The sequence below is a fragment of the Mandrillus leucophaeus genome, unplaced genomic scaffold (assembly GCF_000951045.1).
Source record: "Mandrillus leucophaeus isolate KB7577 unplaced genomic scaffold, Mleu.le_1.0 Scaffold359, whole genome shotgun sequence".
Lineage (NCBI taxonomy): Eukaryota > Metazoa > Chordata > Mammalia > Primates > Cercopithecidae > Mandrillus > Mandrillus leucophaeus.
Window position 1 is genome coordinate 2,983,136 of NW_012103798.1, and position 8,901 is coordinate 2,992,036.

The 8,901-nt window shown below is 41.6% G+C and overlaps 1 long non-coding RNA gene across 1 annotated transcript in view; it reads right to left on the minus strand.

The window, feature by feature from the left end:
• LOC105546408 overlaps positions 1-8,901 on the minus strand; it is a 150,641-nt gene that overhangs the window by 40,642 nt on the left and 101,098 nt on the right. Inside the window, exons 2-3 of the long non-coding RNA XR_001007087.1 lie at positions 3,036-3,144; positions 2,363-2,440 (exon numbers count right to left, since the gene is read on the minus strand). This is a non-coding gene — a long non-coding RNA (uncharacterized LOC105546408). The remainder of the gene's footprint in view (positions 1-2,362; positions 2,441-3,035; positions 3,145-8,901) is intronic.

An 8,901-nucleotide genomic window follows, 5' to 3' on the forward strand; every position in this document is an offset into this window, starting at 1 on the left:
AAATCAATGCCTCATTCAGGACTATTGATCAGTACTAAATTAATTAGACTCCAAGGCTTATGGCAGTTGATAAGACAACTTATTAATTTAGTCAATGATAGTGTTTTCCCTAAAGCAGCAAATACCCTCTTGTTTAGAAAAGACATTTCTAATAGTTGCTGCCAGTTCTTTTTCATTGTTTTCATCTTTCTGGTTTTCTTTTTCTGGGGAAAGGGTAGTTAGGGGTAGGTGGGTTTGTGTGGGAAGGAGGGCGTTGGGGGAGCTCTATGGGCAAGGGAGTGCTGAAAAAATGTATATACTGAGGCGTCAGTCTGGAATATGCATTAGCCCACTCCTATTTTGGTTCCCTTGCCTAACACTGTAGTTTTAGGATGAAAAGAATGCAGCAGCCAGATTTTAAGATGAGACCTTGATTTCCTATGGGGCTTTGGCCACGTAAGGCCACTCCAGCCCTACAAGGATGTTCATTTGGAAGGGGACTACTTCCTAAACCTTCATTTAGAATTGACTGATACAGATTGCTTTTGCTTTTCATTGAAACCCGCAACAGTGATGGTCATAGTCAATAACAAAGACTTCGGCCTCTGTCGGTAATGCAAACTGTGAATGGAATGAAGGTATCCCAGAATGCCCCGAACATGGGGCAGTACTTCCTGCTGGCTTAGAAGGACAAAAGGACAAAGCCCGGGAGTGTAGGGGTCCCACCAACAGCTCTTGGAGGCAACAGCCTGCTATCAGCAGCACTCCAACCCTCTGAGAATGCTAATAAGCCAGTGAAGAGCTCAGCTTTCTTGCCATAATTCTATAGTGTGGTTGAGGACCCCATAGTGCTCACTAAATAAAGACAACTAATTGAGAATTTTTTGCACATTTTGCCCAGGGGACTTGCTGTTCATTCGATTCTTTGGGGAGAATGTACCCCTACTGACAAGAGTAGCTGACTGTTTTGGCAGCCTCATGTTACTCTTCCCTGGGTCTAAGACTGACTTTCGAAGTATGACAAAAATGTTTAATTTTGATTTTTTTAATTACGTTGCTGGGAATTATTTTAGATCTCAAAGAATAGGCGTTCCAGTGTTCATCTAAAAAAAAAAAAAATCTTGGCAGAGTTTTTGAATTAAAGCCCCATTTTTTTCTTTCTTTCTTTCTTTTTTTTTTTTTTTTTCCTTAAATTGTATTTTCTGTGGTGAGGCCTACATTTTTGTGTCTGCAGGTGACACGTTGATTGAAACTAAAATTAATAAATCAGCTGAAAAGCTCACACCTACAGCTCACAGCAGGGCCTAGAAAACACGTTTATAAAGGGAGCTTTATGCCCTCATATAAAGAAGGAATAAATTACAGAAGCACTTGTTGCCCTGGGACTTGATTTTGCTTTGCAATCTGGTATCTTATTTTGGGGAGGCTTATTGTTAATCAACAGGTTCCTGGTTGCTTTAGCAGGTGACTTTGCTATTAATCTCTTATTTGACCATTATAGCATATTAATGAGGAGGCTTCAAGATGTGGCTCTATCTTCTGACTATGGAATTAGTTTAAAAGGTGCACTTTTTACTCAATGGCTTGCAGTTAGCCACGTTGAGGACCAAATGCAAAGTAGCATTTTCTGTAGCTTGGGTAGTATTAAGGAGTGTTTTACTAACATATGTGTCTTACTGTGCTTTTCTTCTCTCCTACACTTATTTCTTCACCATGGAGGGCAATTATGGAACTTACCAGTCTCTGTTCATTTTTTTTTAAACAAAATAGAATTACATACAAATGACAAAATGATATCCTTTCTTATTAATGTGCACTCTTATTTTAATTAAACAATGTCAATGTTCTTTGGAGGTGTATTCAGAATTAAAATGTATGATTTGGGAAGGCAAGAGGTTCAACATTTCTCACCAGAACTAGATTAATAAATGTCATTACTAGTGCAGGAATGTAACCATCACGCTTCCCTTTAGAGGCTGAGGTAATTGGAAATGTTTAAGCTTGACAAAAGAAAGAAGTAAATATACCTATGGGGGTAGTTTAGAAGTATAAAGAAGGACTGAGGATTTAAGTCTTAAATTTGTAATTACAAGGATCTCCGAAGCACATAATGGTGCAAAACAGCTCAGACAACCCCATATAGGAGAAGAACTGCTTTGTCCCCAGTCTGCAGATATTTCAAAGAACATTCTCTGGCACAAAATTATGATGATTATTCATTTCTTTTCAAATCTTCAAGACAATTTGGTTCACACCTCAAGTACCCGTGCTGTCTTTCTTCTAAACCTAAGAAATGTCAAGTTTGTATCTTTCTTATTTTTAACTTTACAAAATTAAGGGTTTCTGCCAACTGGGGTACATTTGATGTCATCGTCTATCTTACCTTTTCAGACTAAGTCCTGAAGTTTCTTCATTCTGGAGGTTAAGGTCAACATCATCATCTCTTTCATTAAGAAATTTTCTGGTTAGGTTTCATGAGAGGAGGAGGCAAGTTAGAGGTATTAGTAAAAACATTTAATGTTAATCACAAGAATGCATGAGTGTGAACGTTAACAGGACCTTCCGACTTGACATTATTTTTGAAACGTTTGTCCTTAAAAATACATACCAACAAAAAATCATCAGGGTTATCCTGATGATATAGGGCTGTAATATTAGGCCACTCTCATAGATCGGGACAACTGGAAATACTACTATCCTCTTAAAAGGGTTATCCAAGTAGCTAGCTTAAGCATTGGAATTACACTACCAAGCTGATGGTCATGAGAAGCAGAGGGACCCTTATCTGCTCCAAAATCAACATTGTTACCTGGAATCTGGATCTTCATTGTAGATTTATTTGTTTGGGCCAATAAGCTAGAAGACTTTGGGGAGGGTTGCCCCCGCCCACCTCCAACAACCACATACACACACACACACACACACACACACAAATAGTTAACTGAAGCCTTGTTTTTCTTTTAAAACTGGGGGAAAAAAAATTCTGTTCTACACTGCACAACAACAAAACTTATGCTCCAGTGACACAAAATCAACTGGTTTAAGTCTTTATGTACTTCTGACAAGCCTGTAATCCCAGCTACTTGGGAAGCTGAGGCACGAGAATCGCTTGAATCTGGGAGGTGGAGGTTTCAGTGAGCTAAGATTGTGCCACTGCACTTCAGCCTGGGCAACAGAGCGAGACTCCGTCTCAAAACACACACACACACCACACACACACACACACACACACCTTACATTAAAAGAAATTGAGGAACTGGCTACTGTATTCTAAGAACAGTCAGGTTAATTCTTTTTTTTAAATAATCGTACTACAAATTATCAGAAAACAAAGTTTGTACCAGAGTGTTGGAGTCTGTGGCTGCTCTGGCTTGTGTTTACAATGAAGGAAAGTTACTGTTAGAGAACTTTCCCCTCCCCCAGTTCTCCCTCAAGTCCTTCCAGCCAGGGAGGTTTTCAGCCCTTTTTGTCTTTTACAACTTAAGCAAGATCAGACACATTTCTGCAATGCATATGCAGATTTTACCTCTTGTTACTTTCTCTAATGAGCGTTCACTTAATCAATTTGACAGTAGCCTTTATCCCCCAGGCCCCTCCGCCCCCTTTTTTTTCCACATCCACTAAGAAAGTTTTTAGGAAAAAAAGAATGTTAACAGATTCGAGGGGGTGTTAGTGATGTGAAATGGTAGCTGGCCTAAGTGGAGTGAGCCACAGCGCTTTACTTCTACCACTGGTTCCGTCCAGCTTCTGAAAACAGGGACCTGGTCTGCTGACCTTATGAGGTAGCATATATTTTCATCGCCAGTAGAAAATGATTTTCCTTTTTCAATAATTGAAAATTACTTTTGTTTGTTTGTTTAGCACAGGGTCTCACTCTGTCACTGAGGCTGGAGGGCAATGGTACAATCTTGGCTCACTGCGACCTCTGCCTCCTCGGCGTGGGTGATTCTCCCACCTCAGCTTCCCAAGTAGCTGGGACCACAGGTGCGTGCCACCAAGTCCAGCTAATTCTTGTATTTTTTGTAGAGACTGGGTTTTGCCATGTTGCCCAAACTGGTCTCAAACTCCTGAGTAATCTGCCCTCTTTGGCCTCCCAAAGTGCTGGGATTACAGGTGTGAGCCACCATGCCCGGCTGATTAATTGTTACAACTTAACCAAACACTTGAGTATATTTCTCATAGCCTCATATCTTTATCTTGTCAAGAGCATTTTAAAAAATTTTATGCAAGAGACAATCTTGCTATGAGACACCAGGAACCGACCCACATTGGCACTCTTCCACCAAATTGCCCAACAGGGCATCCTAGATCATCTGAGCAGTCTTGACCTTGTTCATTGCCTTTTCTGCCTGTGAGTGGCAAGCGTGGGGCAGAGGGCAGTTGGGTTTAAATCTAATGTTCAATCCTCCCAGGGAATGAGTGATGATACCCAAATCCTGGGAGTTCTCTCTCTCTCTCTCTCTCTCTCTCTTTCTTTCTCTGTCTCTGTCTCTTTTGAGATAAGGTCTTGCTCTGTTGTCCAGGCTGGAGTACAATAGCACAATCATAGCTCACTGCAGCCTTGATCTCCTGGTCTCAAGTGATCCTCCCATCTCAGCCTCCCAAGTAGCTAGGACAACAGGAATGTACCAGCACTCATGTTTTGTTGTTGTTGTTTGTTTGTTTTTTAGTAGAGATGAGGTTTCACTATCTTGCCCAGGCTGGTCTCCAACTCCTGAGCTCAAGCAGTCCTCCTACCTCGGCCTCCCTAAGTGCTGGGATTACAGGTATGAGCCATGACGCCGAACCTTTTTTTTTTTTTTTTCTTTTTAGAGCTGGGGGGGTCTCACCATGTTGTTCAGGCTGATCTCCAACTCCTGGGCTCGACTGATCCTCCTGCCTCAGCCTCCCAAGTAGCTGGGATTATAAGAATGAGCCATCGTGCCCGGCCCTAAATCCTGGGGTTCTTGATCATATTCTCAACTCAACCTCAGCCTCAACCTGAATCTGCTACTGGGTGATAAAAGACAATATATGGCCCAGCTGCTGGGATTTAGCAGGTTTTCAAGAAACAGAGACAAAGAAAAAGTGAGTTCTGCCCTTCTCTTGTCTGCAGCCAAAGTTTTCAACCCTCGTGCATAGAAGCAGCATTCATGAAGCTGGCTCAACCTCTCCTCTGGCCCCCTGCAGCAGAATTCACGTCCTTAAGCCTTAGCCAGTTTTACAGCTCACCCACTTGACTCTCTTTCACTTTATCAGAGCCAGAAAAGTTACCCTAACTGACGAAAAGAAGGAGAAGGCCCCCACTGACCCCTGCTCCAGCCCAGTTCTGTGCTGGATCAGTCTAGTTTTGCCTTTCCTGATTAACTCACCGTCCCTTCTCCCTGACTTCTATCCAATAGGCCCTACTGCCAGCCAATTGTTCACGTTCGAAGTTCAAATGGAAAGAAATTTGACTTTAAGACAATCAGCGTCTGGTCTGTATTCAGAGGTTATCACTTGGGTTCGTTGGGTCTCTCACGGCCCTTTCTTTTCTGTCTTTTTTTGATTCAAGGTGAGAGTCTATACAATCGGTTACGTGCCTGCTCTAACTTGAGTGCCTGTTCTACTTAGGCAGATTCTGTTCTAACCGTCGAGAGAGTTTCCAGCTGAGAGTCCTCTGAGGTCTGGGAGGGAGTAACACTTTAGAGTTCAGGGCCCTGCTTCCGCGAGGATACCTTGAATTCTAAGGGCTGCACTGACATTTCAAGAAGAGCTGAAGAATCTGAGTGACGTTATCTGAACTCTGCGCTCCCGGTTAGAAAAGCAGAATAGAAGCCTCACCCCAAGACCTATTTAACCAGAATCTGCATTATAACAAGATCACCAGGTGATTCACATGCACATTTCTTTAATCACCTGAGGGTCGGTGCGAAGGCAAGGATATAGAGTACGCTTGTGGATTCTTTAAATTCATTTTCTGTCTTTCATTCACAGTCCCTAGTGAGCCAGGGAGGATGTGCGGTGTGGGTTGGAGGGGAAAGTGAGGTAAGAAGAACAGTGGGAATCAGCAGGAGAGAAACATCTCCATTATTACTAACCTGGTTTTCTAAACCTTTTAGCATGTACACAATTAAAAGTTTATGCTGTTAGGTCCCTATTCCTCCTGGAAATAATTTGGAATTTGATCTGACTCTCCTCTCCTTTGTTTTGCACCTTGAAATGCCTTCCACTGTATTGCCCTTTTCAATTTATTGATCTGGTGATTTGACCCTGATTTCTGCTTTTTATTTAAGATTCATTTCTATTTAGGCTTCATTCTAGAAAACGTGATGGGTTTGTTGGGCTAATAGAAGAACCTGCCGCAGAGGATGCCCCTTGAAAAGGTTTAGCCATTCTTCCTCCAACATCTAAGGACGGTTCCGTGCCCTGAGCCGATGGGTGGTGAGGGACAGCCATGAGCCGGGATGGAAAAACATGGTATTCAAGGGCATAGAGATCTAGATTTACAAACCTGGTTCCACCATAAGTAAAACCTGTGACCTTTGACAAATGATTTAACATTTCTCAAAGTTCTGGATCCTGCTCTGGGAAAAGGAGATGGTAACTAGAAGTGTTGTTGGGTTGACTAAAGAGGTAACATTTCAGTAAAGCGTACAACGAAGTCAGGGTTTGGAAAATGAGAAGAACCTTTCCCTTTGGGCTTCCCTGGAAAGGCCTCTGACGAGCTCTTTAAAAAGGAAGCTTGGCTGTTTCACCCACTAGAGCAAAGGCCCTCCAACTTACTAACGAGTTATTTTGAGATAGGTGAGAATCCATGTTTCTTGGGTTGATAAATAATAGACTTCATTTACTAAACACCTACAATGTGACTGTGACATTTGGCATGTGCTTTAACCTTCCTGAATCATTCCCCATTCCCCCCTGTTCTGTGAAATGGAGATTATAATGCCTAATAGGATTGTTGTGGTTGGTTAAAGAGGTTGCTTTACATTCATTATCTCATTTGATCCTCCCAATGATGGGGTGAAATAGGCCTTGCTTGCCCCCATTTTATAGCTGAGGAAACTGAGTTTCAGAGAGGTCAAGTAATTCACTCAGGATCATAGAGCTGATAAATGAGAGCTAGGTTTTCAGCCTGCCTGTGTCTCTCTAATCCAAAATATATGTGCTCTCCATTGTACTTCCTATGACTTAGGGAGACTGATTAGTGAAAGGGAAACTAGGAAATGCTTGATTATTTCCAGTCTTAATAATATTCTAGGAAACTAGGAAATGCTTGAGTATTTCCAGTCTTAATAATATTCAGTTCAAATTCCAGGAAGGGCAGTGATTTTCAAACTTCTTAACTTTTCTGTTTTAACTTTTCTTTCTGCAAAAGAAAACCTGCCACAGACCAGAGAGGAGAAAGTTCCCCCAAATTGTGTCAATCTTTGCAGATAATAAAGCAACTCTTTCACTTCTGCAGAACTGTCAAGTGGGATGTCCAAACCTGAGAAACAGCGATTTGGTTCTTTACTCTGCCCCTGAATAGAGTCAGAGCTTCAGGCTTCAGGGAGGGACAGTTGCCATCAAAAGTCGTCATGCCCGGGAGCAGATGTTGCTGGGAACTGAGAAGACGTTATGAACCAAGGTGACTTGACTCCAGAGTTACAACCCCACTAATGAGAAGGTGAGTCACTCCAATTCAGAAAGTTGGGGGCGGGGAGGGGGGTGGTGATGAGGATTGATGAGAAACTGAAGTGCATCCCTTGGGGACCAGCTGAGGAAGGGAGAGACAGGGAAAATGGGTAGGGAAAAGGAGGAAAAGAAGTTGGACAAAGAGAAACAAGTGCACGATGCTGTGAAAAACAGCACAGACTGTCAAAACTCAGGTTGCTACGTTGAACCAGCTTCTTGTATTTTCTTGGGCTTCCGGCATCCTGTTTGATCTGGACAGGTGGAAAATTCGTTTCCTACACAGTCTGTTAAACACTGGATGGGTTGCTGCGCCATGTGAAAATGTTTGCGTCTAAAAATAATGTGCTTACACACAGAAATATTCTTGAAAATCTAAAATGGAATCAGTCTTAATAATGAGTGTATTTCAGGTGAAAATAGGTCTCCTCTCCTTTGGTAGCTCCGTGGGGAAAATGACCCCATGGATAGTTAGGCTGGCCCTTCAGGACCTTGGCCTCCATTGGCTTCCGGTTTCTCACTATTTCCTAGAACTGAGGTGGGAGTGTGCCTGTAAAATAATGTCAAATTAAAGGCAGTCTTCAAAATAGGTAAGGTTCATTATTCATTTTGAATTAGTGCTATCAGAGTGCCAGGTTTCACACATAAAGCCCAAAAGAGGTATATTTTAATGTGATCAACCTATGATATAAAACTGTCACAACTGGTAGTAACATGCGCTGTATTTTAGTGACTTTCTGATTGTTTTAAAAAATGAAAAAATCTGCTAAGATATGCAACTTCCTTTTTCCTTATATAGGACTTTCTTCTTTTAACCATTGATATCTTGCTCAGCAAAAGTGAAAGAAACTCCAGATGTCTACTTTATTGATAAAAGTACCTGTAATTTGAGTGATCGAAACCAATAGAGCTTCACAATTCAAATAGTTTGGAATTATAAAATGTCTGATATTTTTAGTGAACTATGAGTATCCCCTTATTTTTATAGGTAAAGGGAATTTGAACATCTCGTCCTAATAAAATCCTAAGTGCTACAGTCTATCTGCTCCATGTTAATCAGCAAAAAATTGTTGAGGTTGCTCAACTCAGGGAACAATTTTTAGAAAAGCTCAATCTCATGCAAGCTGATCCCTGAAAATAAGAACACCCACAATATTTCTGTTTGAGTTTGTGTTCGTTAGATATTTTTTGCCTTCATATTATTTTCTTTCTGTGAGCCTGTGCCCTTGTCCCAAGAAGTCCCCTGAACTGGTAATTCCCTGATCTGTCTACTGATATGAACTGCAT